Below are 18,138 nucleotides of genomic sequence, written 5' to 3' on the forward strand. Positions count from 1 at the left end.
CTTGTGTCTTGTAAATATCAGGTACACGTAAAGCGAGCTGACAGTTTTGATTATTTTTTCTCTCTCTGCTCAGTCTCCCAGGCATTGCTCTTTCCAAGGGGTTTAGCTAATGTTTTCATCTGGAAGTGTTGGATTTGCAGCTTGATTTACTTAATAAATGTACAGTAAACCGATGACCCGTTGCCCTCTGGAATAACGACGTGCATGATACGAGGCAGCAGTATGGAGGGCCCCCACAATATTTTACAAGCTGTCGATTCAAAATCCTGAGAACAAGTTTAACCGAAAAAAAAAAAAGAAACCCCAAAAAACCCAACAACCATGTTTTGCTGTATTATTGGAAAACAAATAAATAGAGGAAGAGATTATTCTTTTCTGACTTTTATACAAGCAATAGGCCTTGTTAAAAGGAAGTTTTAATGGCACAGTTATTACATTCCACTACCACTGCATAATCCCTAACAAGAAAAATGAAGCACTTAATTTTGCAGTTCTACAGCACCGCCCCTTTCAAATTCAATTGTTAGACTTTAGCCTTCCTCCTTCCACGGGTTGGAGACTATTAAATCCGCATTCATGAAATGTCACATTTATTGAACTACATAATTTTTTAATATCACTAGTGCAGGTTTTATAGTTGATTTTATTGTTTTTATGGCCATTCGGGGCTCTAAACCCCGGATTTTTTCAATGTTGTCCTTATAATTTTTTTCACACAGTCAGAACTAATAAAATAGAACAGTTGTGACTTTTTAATGCATGGGGTCTCGGAGTTTCAATATTTTCACTCTGCTGGATACTAAAACCAATAAAAATACATGAGATTTTAATTATTTTCTGGATTAAATAAAACCTTTTCCCTTTCTTTTGGAGCAGATATTTTGTTTGTAGTTTCTGTTGTGAGGGAGATAATGCAGCTTCGGGTAAAATACGTTATTCCGAAATTGCTGCGACGAATAGTTTTGAGTGGATTTTACAGTCTAACGGGCATTTCAAGTAAGGTGTGCAGACACCCCAAGATCAGTGGGAGACAGCGCTTTAATATTTCTGTTAGTTCTTCTCCAGGTTCCCTCCGGAAAGCGCTCCAATTTATCTGGAAAACCTCGAGGGGCTGGGGGAGAGAGAGAGAAAATACACTTCTTTCCCGATTAAAAAAAAAAAAAATCAACAACTACAACAACAAAACAAACAACGGCCAAACCTTTCCCATTAATTTTCTTAGAATGCACTTGAAACCCCTCCAAGTTTCCTTGCTAATTCGGGGGTTTCTGGGGGGCGGCGGGCGGGTGCGTGCATCCCGGCACCGGCACAAGCGCGGCCCGAAGGGACCGGCTGGAGAACTCATTATTTCGTGCAATAACTTCGGGGCCCTGTCCTCCCCTTCGCTTTCTGTGAAATCTCCCGCCTTCGAGAAGTTCTGAGCTGAAGGGGGGAAAAAAAACCAACCATACTACTACTACTAATAGAAGTCCGGGACGCCGGTCGATGCCGGCGGCCCCGCCGCCGCCCGGGGCGCGCTCCCGACGGGGCGGGCGGGCCGCTGCGAGGTGCCGCTCCGCGCACCGGGGGCTGCCGGGGCCGCGCGGGCTCCCCGGGGGGAGCAGCGGGGGCCTCGCTGCCACCGGCCGCTGCCCAAAGCACCCCCACGAGTGACGTTGCCACGGCGGCCTCGCGGGACGGAGCCCCCGGAGCAGCCTTCCCCGAGGACGGCGCCCCACGGGAAGCCCTCAGCGGAGGAGGCGGGCAGCCCACGGGCTCCCGCGGGGCTCTGGAGCCTCCCGCCGGCCGCCGCCGCCTCCCGCCCGGTGCTGCGGGTGGCCGGGTCTCCCTCGCCCTCAGCCCCGGGGCGGGGGGAGCAGCGCAGCTTTAATTTAGCGTTTATGTGTCACCGTGTTCTTGAGCGGGTTTTACAGGGCGGCGCTTAACGTGAAACACCTGGACAGCGGCACCGCGGGAGCGCACGGCGGGGGGGGCTCAGGGCGGAGTGGGCTCGGCCGCCCCCCTCCATCATCAGGCAAATGGGTTAAAATAAAATAATTCGTAAGAAAATCAAACGAAAAAAACCCAAACGTCATAAAATCAGGAAAAGAATGCTTCCAAAACCAGCGGCAAATGCCAGGCGGTATTTCCACCGCACCCCATATCACCCGTGATAAACGCCCCCCAGAAGATTTGTGACTCCTGGGGTGGTTATTCCAGGCAATACATGAACTACTCCATGATTTATAAGTGAAATGAGTCTCGAAGCACAAGAACTCTTTCCTTGCCTAGCAGGTTCTGTTACCACTAACATGTATTTTTTTGGCATGGTACCTGCCCGGTTTCTGCTCTCAAAAATGGGAGTTTTGCCCAAAATAAGCACCCTCTGTGACACTTCAGGCTTCAGGAGAGTGACACCAAGATTAATCGTTCCTAGCTGAAGTAAATGCATTTGGCTGTCTAGAATTAGTGAGCAATCTAGCAAAGTCCATCTTTTAACAGCTGGAGCCGGCTACCAGCAGCATCATCCCCTAATGCTAGAGGGCACTTTCCAAGACGATCCAGCCTGCAGCCATTCCACCCCTTCCCATTACTGAAAATATTTCAAGATTCTTCCAAGAGAGGTGAGGCCACAGCCTTGAACACCTTCCAAGGAGGAAATAGGAGGGAGTTCACCTCTCTGATTTTCCTAGCGCCGTTGAAGCCAGACTGCTGCAGACAGAGGCACCGCGTGTTGCGGGGTGATGTCAGTCGGTGCTGCTGTCTTCCAGATAACTCATCTGTTAGATATTCGCTTCTCACATCTTCCTCCTCCTCACCGTCGTGACTTGATTTACTAAATGAGTTACAACCGTAATAAACATTAAGGCAGGTCAGTCTTAAAGGCGTTCATCAGATGTAGCAGAACAAGACAAATCTTGGTCTAAAAAGGGGTGGACAAAGTATGAACTATTATTCTAGGCAGAGCTGGCAGGAGCTTATCATTTTCCATCCTACATCCCTATATTCATATGATTATGATTTTGCCAAATTTAAATCATCCAGGTGGAAAAAATTCTGTTCTGAGGGAATCTGCTTCATGCTGAGTATGTTAAGGTTTCAGCAAAAGTGGTTCAGCTGTTTCTGAGCATTGGGTTAGAGGAAAGCAGATTTCTTCGCCGGCATTTAGACATCCTTGCCTTGTACTGACAACCCACGCTGCTCCACCACAAGGGAAACTTCAGGAGATGAAAATGCCCAGCAAAAAGTCAGCCAGGGGTTGCCTCTTCGGTTCTTCCTTTGCTCTTCCACCTGGGGTTGTGGTTTACAGTTGGGCAAAATAAAGATCCCAAACCTCTGCAGAGAGAGAGATGTGAACACCTCGGGAATGTTTAGGCCACCCGTGGGCCTGTCTTGGCTCTCCGATGATTTGAAGAGCTCTTCTTGGCACTGAATTTGTGGGTATGAGACACGCACTGCCATGAGCAAGTGCCCTTTTCCTAAATGCTGTCACCAGCTCTGAGGGAAAAGGGGGAAAAAAAAACCCAAAAAAGAAAAGCTACAGAGAAGCTTTAATGGTGCTTTTGAGTCTTGTCAAGGATTTCCAAGCCAACACATGCCAGACCCTCAGGGGAGCCCATTGGTAAGGTGCCTCCATTTCCTCTAGCCCCCGATATCGTTAATGTCTCTTCTGGGACACCTTGACTTGCAAAGTGGGATATGCAACATTTATGGCTCTGCGGTAAAAGGAAGGAACACATGGCCCTGTATTACAGGTTAATACCACTTTCTTTCTGGACCGGGCTGACCTAGTGATTACCGTGATACCACCTTCTCTAAACCAGAGTTTAATTCAGTTGAAGTGTGACATAATTCACCAGAGTTTTCTTCTGAATTGCAGAGGCATCCTATGAAACTATGTAGGCTTTAATGTTTTTTGGAATGCACTTTCCTAACCTTCCTTGGCCTGAAGAGTTTCTTATCTCACCATTATGAGAATGTGGTGAACAATGCTATGAAAAACAAAGCAATATATTGTTCCTTACAGGCTCGTATTTCCTATATATCTGCCACCACAAACCATGAGCTATTTTGGATCTTGACTAAAAGTGTGACTGAAAGCTGCTTGGTTAATTATATTTATTTGGGGTGATGGTAACTGTAACATGTTATAACTTCTCTATATTCTTATGTGTTGGCTACACACATAAAGATTACACCCAAAAACACATCTCATTCCCAGGGGCTAGACTGTCTCCCACATCTTGCACAATCATTTACGTAAGTGCAAACTGAATATAAAACGCTGCTAACACAGACTGCTGGTTACCGTACACCCACTCTGTGTTGATATAAATGACTATGACAAGATAGCAGACAATGGAGAATCTGCCTAAACTACAGTGATGACAAAACATATTTTTTTTACAGAGTAATCAGAACACAAAATATTGTATGTTTCAAAGAGGACTTGCGCAGCAAGATTTTTCACTGTAACAATTCCAATGGGTCCAAAGTACACACAGCTAAATTTGATGTCAGTAGGAATTAGGTATGAATAGGGCGTGTTACTTAGTTATTTTTGTTAATGTTTTCCAGAGCTTACACATTCACTCTACATTTTTTAGCAAACTTTATCATTTTGGCATCATAAAATCAATCCCTAGGTAGGTTTGTTTTATCTGGAGCTGATACGCACTTGCAGTTGCTGTTAATAGTCAAATATAGAAGCTTACAATAACAATCTAGCTAACTATTAATGGCTGTTTAACAGTGGAGTTAGAACGATGGATCCGAAATCTGTCCTCATCTGAAAAATAGATTGCTAGACTCTCAGGTGCAGAAACTCTTCAAAGGATTCATTTCCATGGGTAGGAGCCAAAATACTTGGGTAGAATTGGCACTAAAAGGCTAGAGGAGGAATTGCCTTAGAGACAAATTCAGAACTTGTGTAATGGGTTTGGAGTCCATTGAAGCTGATGATTTTCATAGGCAAGTCATGTATTTTTTCATAACAGAATGACAGAATATGCCTTGATGGTTACACATGGAAATATCTTTTAAAGTACAATATTACAGAAATCAAAGGAAGAATCATTTTTCCTTAAGGCAGATATATCTCCCCCTCTTGCTCCTGCCTGTGAGCTGAGGTCTCCCCATAATGGAAATTGTGTAGCCCAGAATTGACTGATGAAACACGGCAGCATCAGTCACAGATGATACCCAGTCTCACGTCTCTGTGTCCAGAAGACCTTACTGTGCTAATTATACTCTCTTAGTTCACACCAGAGGTGCCAGGAGAGTTACTGCTAGGTCTGGTGACACTACAGAGTTTCCCAACAGTGGTAAAATCTCAATGTCCCAGAGTCCTAGCGGCACTTCCAGCTACACAGAGAATACTTGGCATCTACCGATGAGGACTTCTGCTTTGTGAGGGGGACTCAGAAGGATGCCACATCCTCTGGTAGTGCAGCTAAGCTGGCCTGTGCACAGTTTGCCTCACTCCAGGTGCAGAATCAGGAAGGACTGACTTTTGAATTGTCCAGCTCTGCTGACAGCTCTGTTTTGGCCCCTGATAATGCTATTATGGAGCAGAGAGGAAACCCACATGATTTGGGAGATAAAGCAAAACCAGGATACTTTCCCCAGTCAAAGGGAAGGGTAAAGGCTTCCATTCAATGTGTGGGATATAGGAGCAATTGACACCCAACCTGGAAAGTTATTTTATTGTAACAGTTCTGAAAGCATGCACTATTTAATAAACAGAGCCTTGCTTCAGCTCTGTGTTCACTGTTGGCTGTCTAAAACGATGTGAGCTCAGGCTGGCTCAGAGGAAGGTGTAGGTGAGCATCCTGAGTGGGCCTTTGCCGGGTCTGGTTTCATTCACCCTTTCCAGCAATAATCACCTGTTAGGCCAGTCACTGTTCAAGTCCCTTCAGACTCTGGAAATCAGGGGAATGCTTTTGCAAAGCTGCAGGCTTTCCCATGCTCTATGAGCGTATTTTGTAGCCGTTCGGGTTTTTTAAATTTTTCTTCCCTGGAGTCTGGTTGGGAAATTTGTCTTGGTTGAGCTATCGTGTTTCTACACTTTGCTTCTCTGTGTCAGCAGTGCTGGTTACAGAAGCCTGTTGAAATGCTTGTGCAGCTGAGAGTACAGCTCTCCTGGTAGGCATGAAGTCAGGCCAATAGCAAGGTGCTTTATACCAAGTATAATTACTCCTGAACAGAAAGTGGGACAACAATATATGCTGGGATGGCAATATCCACACTACAGCTTTTACTCATTACAATACTTTTGGTAAAAGCAAAACAAAAAATAAATCATGCTTGACATGAAAATAAATATGCTGATACAAAATCTGCATATATCTCTAAAATCTGTATTCAGAACATTACAGTTCTTTCCTCATAGTTTAAGGATTGGGTTTGACTAACTTTTCAGAACAGCTGCTCTTTCTCAGTCCTTCCTTAGTTTGACCATCTCATAATCTTACCTCATCCCAGCACTGGGGCCTGAAATTGTAGGTGCAGACATAGGAATTTTAGTGTTGCAGAATCTAAATCATAGGCCAGATGTTTCCTTGAAGTCACACCATGACATCAGAGCCAAACCCCATGCGGATGCTAATCCAAATCTTGATCTCTAACCATACTTTGTTTATTTTAAAATGCTTGCTTGAAAACATTACAGCAAAATTACTATAAAAAGATGTAAATAGGTGTCTGAACAGTATCTTCAGCAGCCAGGCAGGTGATACATAGCTGCTGAGAAGAGGCAGCTGGACTTCTACCCAAAGCATAGTGCTGCATCCTCGTAGATGCTTGTACGCTGTTTAGTTCAGCTGAGAATTAGCAGAGCAATTCAGAGGCAGATCTGCAGTCCATGCTTCTGCACCTACATCTGCGGGAGCAGGCACATGCAGGAAATGCCTGGAGAAGGAGCACCACATTGGAGCTCCCCTTCCCCAGCCCAGTCAGCAAATCCCCACAGTTCAAAAGCATGTCTGCTTCCGGGGACTCTGAGGCAGCAACAGGCAGTGCAGTTTGGCAGGGTCATCCACGCAATGAGCGATGAGAAACGTTATGCATATGGGTCACTTGCCGATCCATGCCGTTCTTCGCATGTCAAGGTACAGCCAAAGATGTAATTGGCATGTGAGCAAAAATGGGATTTTAAAAAATCTGTTCAGACTTACTGGATGTGTAGAACATCTAGGGAGGAGTTGCAGAAAGCAGACTGCTCACCAGGACAAAGACTTCAGAGACACTGTAGACTGTGGAGAGACCCACTAACTACAGAATCATAGTAAACCAAAATGATTCCTCATATAATATTACCAACACGTCCTAGAAATTAACTGGAGAAATATCTTTTAGAAGAACAGGTTCTACACTGCCCTCTGTGTAGTTGCGCGATTTAAAATTGTGTCATCTGACTTTAGGAAATACAAACAATTTGAGTATTTTTCTTAAAAAGGTAATGTAAATTAAAGTTTCTAGATTAATTAACATGATATAACCAATTTAAACTGAAGGTAGAGGTAGCTCACATTTATTCTTTGAAGAACGTCCAACAGCCCAGGAGGAACCAGGTGAACCCTGCCTGACTTTTGCCATTACATTACCTTCTAGATTTGCTCTTGAAGAAAGGGGGGTCTTCTACAGTCTCAGATGCACTGAAAATCTGACCATAAGTAAAGGCAGGTTTTGATTGCCTGAAAAGCAGGACCATGATTACAGAATCAAGTCAGAACAGTCTACCTTTAAAGATAAATAAGCAATTTAATTTTAGGATGTGCCTAAACCAAGCCCTCACTGCATGACTTCATTTCTGTGCTTCCCAAGCCGCTTTTCTATTGGTTTTGTCTCTTTCAAATTATGCTACATTTCGCCTCAGGACTGAATCTATTGGGAGACATGACATTGCTCTTTATGCAGCAGCCATCCGACACCTGTAAAATATTAAACTGTAAGAATGTATGTTAAAGCCAGTTAGTCAGGATAAGTGTGTTCTATAGATAAATGGGTTTGTTTGGGAGACAGCACCACAGCCTGTCAAAGCCTCTGTATCACTGAAGTGTAAATTCCTAAAGAGCCAGGATGCTCTAGATAACCATAAAAATCACAGAAAGTAGCAAAAGGAAGTCATGTTGGCCAGGTCTGCCACACAGTGCACGCGCTCCTCAAAACCCTGCTGCAGTTACTTCTGTTGCAACCCGATGCTCTTTCATTTTCTGCTTGCTGCATTTTCATTCCTTGTTGCAGTTGTATTTTCAACAGTTTTCTTCATATTTAGTTCATGTATAGGCTTTGGACACATCAGTCTCCCTCTCTGTGGGTTTCATGACATGAATAGCTTATGAGGAATACACACAGACCTATGGATAAAACCCAGATGGGTTTAGTCTTTCCATACCTGCCTACACCTTAACTTAGACCCAGGGATGTTCTTTCTCCAGAGAACGCCTGAACCAGGGTCAGGGTCCTGCTAGCATTGCCACAGACAGGAGCGTGAATGGGACATGAACAGTGTTTCTGTCTGCTTTTGGGACATGCAGAGCAATGACTCCAACAGCACCAACCGGCCCTTTCTGCTGGTAACGAAGAAGCGCTCAATCTTTCTTTGATTCTGCTTTTGCGTGTAGGTGGCTCAACCCCCTCTTCATAGAGCTGGCAAAGGCACTGATGACTTTCTGCCCACGCTTCTCTCCGCTGGGCAAGAGCATCATAACCTGCGTGCTCTTGGCAAACATTACGTGCCAACACCTGGAATGCCCAGGTCAAATCCAGACACGGGGCAAGGCCAGGGATGATGACGTATTGTTATTACATTTTCCTTCTGTTAAGCCTCCTATTACTTATGCTACTCTATTGACCCACGCTAACCTAGTACTTCTCATTCCTGCAGGTTTTCACTTAAAACATTAGTTATTATGTCATCTTACTCCCTAAGTGTTGGTTAGCAAATGCTATGCTGTCAGCTCTTTGTGCTTTTTCTCAGCCAGTTCTTCCAAGCACATAGCTACAGTTGGCTTTTCTTCTCTGAACTTCCTCCAGCTTGTCTTCCTGGTAACGAGGTGCAGAGAACTGCACTCACCTTTTCCAGATGCTATCGCGTGTCAGTTCCAAGAAGAGAGACTCGCTCGCTCTTTCCCTGTGGTGCATCTCCACTAGAGCCCCAAATCATATTGGTATTTTCAACTGTTGCATCACCTAGCAAATTCAAATGCAAATTCAGAGGCCCGCCTCACTGGGCACAGCAGTCAGCACATCTTTTCCACCCTAAGCGAAAAGGAAGATGGCAGACCTCATCTTTCTGGCAAACGTTGCCATTTTTGTAGAGAGCTCAGATTGTTTTCTAACTTTTCACACTAATCAGGTAAATTGGCTTATTTATAACAGGGAGAGGAACGATAGGAAGTACTAACTAACCCTGTACTGGTGGTCAGAGTAAAGCAAAAACAAAGCCGGTTTCCAGTTCTCTGCGCTGAGACTGATTTTTCCATTGTCGTTCCACATTATCTTCCCATTTAAGTCTGCCCATGCAATTCTGTTGTGTATCCTGTAATTCTGTTCTAGTAGGTTTAAAACAAACAAAAGGAAGTACTTTTTCACACAGTGCATAATTAAATTGTGGAACTCGTTGCCATGGGAAGCGTTGGATGCCAAAAGTACAAATGGGTTCAGAAAAGGAGAAGACAAATTAATGGAGGATAGGTACATTGATGAGTATTAACCATAGTAGCTTGCTCACAATGTTTGGCTCAGGAAGCCCTTACGCTGCTGTTTGATGAAGGCAGGAAAGGATTTCTCTATCTGCGCTTGTTTCTCACACAGTTCCCCATAGCAGCTCCTCTGGTCACTGGTAGGGAGATGACATTGGAGTTAATGGTCTGTCTTAGCAGAGCACCTCTGATATTCCTCTCCTAACAAGAGACACAGATGTCAATAGATACCTACAAGTTTAAAAAATTAATCTTTAAGCTGAAAATTGATTCTAACACATCTGAATTCCTCTTTGGACATTTTTATCAGATCTGATCCAGCTGATGTTAAGACATGAAGTTTACAGCAAAGTGTACAACTGAAATGGGGTATTTTAAGGCTTCAGGACAGCTAAGTTTGTTGGCCCAGCCAAAAGTTTGATTTTGCAGATATTACAGGTTGGATCAACTTCATTAGGGACTGATGTCAAGAGGAAACCAGTTATCTATGCTGTGAAAGTTGTATCTGCTCTTGGAGCTCTCTCCCCTCCCTGAACAAACGCTCCCACTGGTCAACATGGTGCCATCTCTGCTTGTTGACTTGGCTCTGTAATTGCTGGTTTATCAGTCTCTCCTCAGGCTTCTCAATTTGTCTTGACTGATGAGCAAAACGAGCAGAGGTGTACATGCACACAGAGTCAGAAAGGAGAGGACTGTAGGCTGATGAGGAAGAAGAGGACGGCAGGCTGGCAAGGTGGGGAGGGAGACCTGGCCCCATGGCCACCGCTCTCACCTGGGCGGGGAGCCTCACCCCACAGGCTGCACCAGTTGCTCTAGTCTGGGAGGGAGGGAAGGTGGGAAAACTGGTCCATAATTCTGATAGCATCATGAATTGCTTTCGTTTCTTGTTCTGTGTGTTTGGCTACAAAACATGTAGTCTGATTTCATCTGTATTGCTTTATCGTTGAGGTTTCTTTCTGCATCATTCAGAATGACAGCATCTCATTTTGGTCACAGCTCTGTTTCCCCATTTCTCCTGCATTAGCTCAGACCGTGTGCTAACTGCCTTAGTTACTGCAGACAAATTCACTCAGGCGAGGTAATGAATAGAATCAAGTGATTTATTTCTATTGTGGAAAAAGCTGTATATGTTTATCTACAATATGTTGTTAAAATGAACATAGTTAAAAGCCAGAAAACAGCCTGTCTGTTGGCTGAAGGCCTGCCGCACCAGGAGGGTGATGGCAATGCAAGAGGATTGAATTCAGAGGCTTTGTTTTCTCTTTGTCATCAGAAGCCCCAAAGTACAGGATATTTCCCTGGATTCTGAGGAATTTTTCAGATCTTTTGGTTTCAGGAGGGAGGTCAGACTGCACAATCTGACCAAATTAGCTATCTGCTACTGTAGCTCCACCACACAGTACTTTACCATTAGCATCTCAATGTTATTAACTCAAATTTCCCAAATGTTGCTATAGTTCCTTGTCTTGTATGATGGTAGACTCTGTGGAAGGAAAGCTTACATTCAAGTCAAGCGTTGGGAGCAGCATTGGTTCTCTTTGTCTGAGTGCCACTGAGATGCAGAACATGAACTCCCAGCGAGGGGTGCAGCAGTGACTAAAGTAGCAGTGTGCTGCCAGACAGGGGAGGGAGAAGACCGTGGTCCAGCGACTCCGGACTGGAAACTGGGGACGTGAACACATACCTTTGCCATGGCACACTGCTGGAGCTCAGGTCACCCTATCCATGCCTCTGTGTGCCTGCTCACCCGCTCCCTGACCTGTCTTTTAGACTAAATTATTCTACAGGTATGATCTGCATAGTCCCCTGTTCAGTGTATCTTGGCAGGGAGCTCTTGGAACATCCATAACTGAAATATTAATTATGACACAAAAGCAATGATCCAAATGTTCAAGCCATAGTCTTGAAAGGAGCTATCAAAGGCCACTTTATTAGCCTTGTTTCACTAACACGATGCCCCCATGAAAAGCTATGATCAAGCTTTTTTCTGTCAATCAGTTATTAACATACCAGTCCTCAGTTTTTCCAGTGCCAATTATTCTTGTCCCTACAGACTGGGGTGCACTGCTCGTGATGCAGAATATTTGCTAGAAATAATAGATTAAAATAAACAGCCAACCCAAGCCCAAAGGCAAAGAGCTAGTCCTGGACACCAGGCAAGATAATCAGGGAATAACTAACACAGATAATCAGCAAATCATTCAAATGAATTGATTTGGCTCTGGCTGGCGTCCTTGTTTCTGCCTGAAAGCTTCAGTGAAATCCAAATAAGTGGCAGTTATCTTACTGTCTCTTCCTGTTATCTGACTCTAATGACAGCAGGGGAGAGAGGGGGAAACCGTGTCTTTGAACAGGATCATGGCCTTTCGTTTAAAGTAAATACTACATCAAAATGGAAACTGCCTGAAGAATGAGTCTGCCTTGGCTTAGTCCTGAGCAGATTAAGTAATGTATTAAAACCAGACTATATCAGATTCTTGCAATGGCTTCAGCACCTTCACTACAAATGCACACACAGAGAATCAGAAAGTGCAATTTATAATGACCTGAAGGTGGCTAACAGTACAGCGTGAGGTAGCTGTGAAGAGTCAAAATTCAGCCAAGGCATCTGTATTTTATGTTTCAATAAATGTCTTTAACACTAAAAAAATACACAATAGGAAAATTCAAAGTGAGTAATGCTTATCCCAGATTCATCTCTGCATCTATTATAGCATCCAAGTTGAAATCATTACATCCTTAGGTTCCCATGCAGTCGAGAGAGGAAAATAAGCAGGGCAGCTTGCAATGAATCATCTTCCAAGGTTCCCATCTCTCTCCCCTGACTTTGGAGAGAGCAGGGTATGACAGGGTTCTCACCTAGTTACCTCCATGTAGGTGCCTGAACAAACACAGGTAGAGTGAATTCAGGCCATGCTTTGATTTGGGAGGAAACCCTGGGTCCAAGCAACAGCTTGAGCACAAGATTACAATCTCCACTGAAGCTTCACCTGACCTTCCGAGCTCCATCAAAATCAACCATGGCTGCTGAAGAGGTGGTGAGGGCTGAAACCCCATCTTCTGCCACACCGAACTCCAGCTGGGTTTGAGACTGGGCCCCTCCGTACACGAAATGCAAATGGAAATAATTGCAGCTCCATGAATGTGACAAGCTCCAACACATGGTGGCATAGGCAGAGATACGCGGGCTGTGCTTTGACAGCAGCTTTGGTTGGCAGGGCAGGTAGGCAGCAGTGGTAGTCAGCCCTCAAAGCAGGGCAGCATTAATTGTTAGCATCCTTGTGGCTTTTACTCAGAGTGGGTACTCACTTCTGAGCGGATTTCTGTGGCTGTTCACAGCAGGAATGCCAGAGAGATGAGGGATTTCTCTGTAATACTTGGATCCTGCAGTGCAAGATCCATACTTACCCTTGAAGCAAACGGCAAAAAGCTACGGCATCAGGTCATCAGGAGTGTCCGCACATGAACAACAAAGCTTCAAAATTACAGTGGGCAGCAAGTGTTTTATAGCTTTTCTGTTAGAAATAGCTGCACCAGTAACAACGCCATAGAGAAACCAGCCATCAGTTTAAGTTACGCAGAACTTCGGTGCTTTTTGCTCTGGGCACCAAGCTGATTTGCCATGTTATAAACTGAATTTAAGACACACTGGGTTGGCATCTATGTTGCAGTCCAACAACCAGCAGCCTGACATCTCTGGTAACCTGTACTTCTTGTGATGTGCTGCTCACTTCCTCTGTACTCTGCCATCTAGCTAACCCTTCTCTCCACAAGCTGCAAAACCATGAAAGAACTAATCACAATTAGCTCTAATAATACAAGGATACTGCAGCCAAGGGTATTTCATTAAAGACTCCAACTTATCAAATGTTCAGTCTTATGCCACAGTTTAAAACAATCTTCCGAAAATACTCCCTCTTTCCTTCCATCACTGGCCCAAAACACTGAAGTGGCATTGGCAAGTTACAAGCCTGTAATGTTGGGGCAAATGAGATCTAGAAACCAAAGATTAATATGACAGTAAAAACATACTGCGAGCATTCTGATAGAATTACTTTTGTACTGGACGGTTTGCATGTTGTCCAAGCTCGGGAATGTACTATCACTCAGTTTGAAGATAATACTTTAGGTGCTTTTCCAGGGTCTCTAATATTTGCTGTATTCCTTCACATTTTCAAAAATTCATACCCAGATGGATAGCTGGTATTAAGGGAGAGATATACATATAATAAACCCAATACACTTAAAAAAGATTAAATAAGTTCCAAGTATTTAACTTTTGCAACTTCCTTAATAATTACTCTTTTTAAGACTTAAAACCACCTAGAAGTCAGATTTCATTGTAGATCTAACTTCTCAACATATTATTCTGAATAATTTAATGACAAATCTGAGAAATAACAGGACAAGCCTCCATTGCATACTACATTTGTACTTAGTCCTTTATTTTGTGTCATTTTACTTCTATAACGTTATTGGAAAGTAAATAAACTCGAAGTGAGGCTTTAACCCAAACAGTTTTTCACAGCAGTAGGTATAAACTCTGGAAAATAAAACGCAGGCTAAAAAATGTTCAGGGACTATTAAATGTAATGGAAAGAAAGCACCTATCATTTAACTGAATTTTCGCTGCTAAAGCAGTTTTATGTTTGCTGTTCACAGGTACTAACATTTATGATAGTAACCTTTATAAAGTCAATTTAATTATCTTTATCTTATTACAAATAATAAATTTAGTTGTCCTGTAATGAAAACCAATTGTCAACATAAGCTATGGTTAACATCTAATAAAACAGCCCTCTGTAAATCCATGATTAATAAGATTGGCTTCTGTATTAACTAACAGACATCATAAAATTTCCTTCCTTGCATTAGTCTGTATATTCAAGGTTCATCTGCTGGACTGAGTTTCCTAAAATAAACTGTTACAGTGAATGAGCAAAATTTTGACGCCTATCATTATTATGTTATAACCATTTGAACATATATCTATAGCTGAATGGTTTTGAAATTAATGTCGTATTTTAATTAAGCCTTGGAAGATGGTGGCTATAACAAATGATAAGTGATTCACTTTGTTTCCTTTAGCGTCTGAACATAATGATAACGCCGCCTATGTCTTGGTTTGAACAGTAGGGAAAGCTAATTGAAATGTGAAAAACCGATTTCCCAAAACAGTCTTTACATGTGACAGTGGTTACTTAAGCTCTTATGTGTAAAAATAAATTAAAAATTAAATTGTAATTTACTCCCTCAAAAACATGTTTCTAAGCTTCTATGTCCTAAGTGGGAGTAGCAGCACTCAGAGTCAGCATGAAGTTATGTTCTGGAAGACAGGATATCTGAGCCATCCTTTGCAGGTTTAAAGGGTTCCTTTTTCTATGATACACACAACAGCTAAGGACGCTGGCATGATACAGGGGCCGCTACAATCAGTGCTAGCTTCAACTGACACTAGGTCTAGCCTTTTAACAGCAGAACAGTAACGTCATACCTACCCCGAAAGATGCCATTTTACAAAGTAGGGGAAGTAGGTGTGCTTGAAGTAACCGTGCAAGAACGTACAGAATTAAGCCTGGAAATTCTTTTCACCCCTGCCTAGACAAACCCTTCTAAATGCCATGAAATCTTTTGGCCATAGAGACCAAACAGGGCCTTGGATATTTTTTGTTGTTGTTGTTCTTAAGCATCATTATCAACTCAGTATGTACTTTGGAAAACTGAGAATCTGATCCTTTGCCTTATTACTTTAGAATAAATCAAGTGCCTGTAGCAGAATTAGCCCCATGTAAGACAGCAAGGTCCTCTGAGAAGCAGCATTCATTATTACTCAGATGGCCATTGAGGAGAAGTATCTTACCACGTATTTAATCTGTTTTGTTTCATACTTTTCATAAATGCTAAAAGAGTATATTTTCTTTCCTGCAAATTGTTATTTTTCACTTTGCAAAACCTGTGCTAGTTAGGCAAAAAAACATTCTTAAAAAATTAACTTCTGCTGATGAAAATACAATTCCTTGTCACATGAAAAACATCTTCACATAGTAGCTTTAGCGCTCTGGACATTGTCAGAGTATAACTATAGTCAAAACTATATATATGTTAAACAACTGTAAATTATTACATGTGGTAAGATCTGAAACAATCTAATGTACTCCCATGTCATATTCCTGTTTATTTCACTCTTACATTTTGGTAATTTTTAATAAAGAAAATGCACTAGACAAGTTCAAGGCACTGCGCCTCATTCTTTGAATGACAATGTGTGGGTTATAAACAGACCAAGAGTCACAAAAGCATTTCAAGTACAACTAAGGAAGTCCAGGGAACTTATAGAAGTTTAGTATTTTGGAGAAAAAGGAAACAATCCAGTTATCTCCAGTATTTTACAAAATCTGACTTTGTGCCACCTGAAAACTGACAGCCTTCTCAAAGTTTCAGAAATCTGGAAATACGGAACAATTTTCAGACCTCATCTAAAAACGGCAGCTTGTTCCTAACTTCTTCCCTGACAAGAGACTGCTGACCAAACATTTGCTCGTTTTTACCTGTCTGACGAGCACTTGTGTAGCTATGGTGTGCCCTCCTTTTGTTAGCTAGACCCTCTACTAGGGAACCAAAGATGATTTTAGAAGGATTCTGAACATAGAGATTTAAACATTCATTTCACTGCACCGTGGTCATACTTTTAACATTTTCGAGATTGAGCACAGCAATACTGCTGTGGATTGAGTTTGTATTCAGCCTACCAGAACGGCTCACTTTGCTAGGTGGTCTATGTCTCACCTATAATACTATGTCACATAAAGGCTATTAATGCAAAGCCTAGTATGATTTATTGTTATTTAACTTTTTATAAAGTAACTGCGTGGGTGGGCGTGCAGTTTATAGAGCATTACCCTCTACCATAAAAAGTAGTTTCTAACAGGGAAAGAAAAAATAATAGTCAAATGGTTGTAAACACTTATTAAAAAAGTATATGTTTACCAACTAGGTATCTTAAAATTTATTTCTTTTTTTCCTGTTTTTAATGCTCAGGAACACTAGAACTCTTCCTTTTTTCCCTTCAATGTCTTTTTGATGGAAAAGGAATGTTAAAACATTTTTCCAATTCCTTCTAGCTTTATTTTTTGTTTTGTCACCCCAAAGAGTTGCAGGCTTCCTCTTCCCATTTAACAGATAATTGCAATGGTGATTGACACCTAACAGGAAAAAAGAAAGGCAGAGTCTAGCAACTCTGCACCTTCTCCTCACTCCTCTCTAACTCCACACAATTGCTTCTGATACGCAAAATAAAACCAGCCATCAATAGCAGCCAGTCAGCTTAGTCTTCTTGTCTTCTTTCCTCTCTTCAGATAAACATTGCATCCCCCAGCAACTCTGACGCAGCAAGTGCCGCAGTTCCCTGATTTCCAGGAGGAAGCTGGAAGTTTCCTTTCCTCCATTTCCTCTTAACTGGTCATTTTTCACTTAAAAAGCAAGCTGGTGGTTCTGATTATCTGTGCTTCCCATAGCCCTCTTATCGTTCTCTCTGCATTCCCCTTTATATACATTTAAACGTGTATTTTTCCCTCATTTCATTTCCCCACATCACATACATTCTACCTGGGTTTTTCATTAAATCAAGAGCTGTCCCACTTGGCCACTAATCCAGAATCCAAAACAACTCAAGTTAATTAGAACATGGCCATATACTACAGCTCCAGTTGCCCCAACTCTCCCTCATGCTCAGCTGGACTAATCCAGTCAGGGTACGATCTTTCTCTTAATTGTGTAGAAATTACTTCCTACAAATTCAAGCTCCTGTGTAAGCTAGCCTGGACCATGCCATTTCTTCCCTCTGGGTTAGACGTGCAAATCCAGTGACTACATACAAGAAACAACTCTTGCTTTATTTTTCTAACCCTTCATTTCTCCTTCTATCATACATTGCACAATATACCAAAACACGCATTGCTTTCTACTTTGGGCAATGCCCACGTGGTGGGGAAGCCAGAGAGCAGGGCAGGACAGTTTAGTTACTGAGGGTGCCTATCAGCCCTGCAGCAAAGCTCAAGGCTTTTGGATCATGTTTTTCTCAAATGCAGCTCTTCATAGAGCCCCTCACCCAAGCTTGAATATGGAATTATCCTCATGGAAGCATAAATTCGATATTAGTTTTTGAAACCTGTTCTTTTAACGGATGCTTCACAGAAGCTTGGCAAAATGCTTATTTCCAAGTCCTGGTTAGTGGCCAGTACTTGAGCTTTGGATAATGCTTTAGTGTTAGAGCCATCTAGTGGGAGAAGAGACAGGGACAGAGATGCTGAGATAGATTCTGCATCTAGGTTTTTCACCCTATTCAGCTTTCCGGCGCGACCTCCAGACACCAGGGACCAATGAAACAATGATCTGCCAATGCCAGTATTGCAAACAAAAGAAAACATGACTCTGAGGGGTGCTTTAGAAAAACACA

Source organism: Phalacrocorax carbo, chromosome 12 (assembly GCF_963921805.1).
Source record: "Phalacrocorax carbo chromosome 12, bPhaCar2.1, whole genome shotgun sequence".
NCBI classification, from domain to species: domain Eukaryota; kingdom Metazoa; phylum Chordata; class Aves; order Suliformes; family Phalacrocoracidae; genus Phalacrocorax; species Phalacrocorax carbo.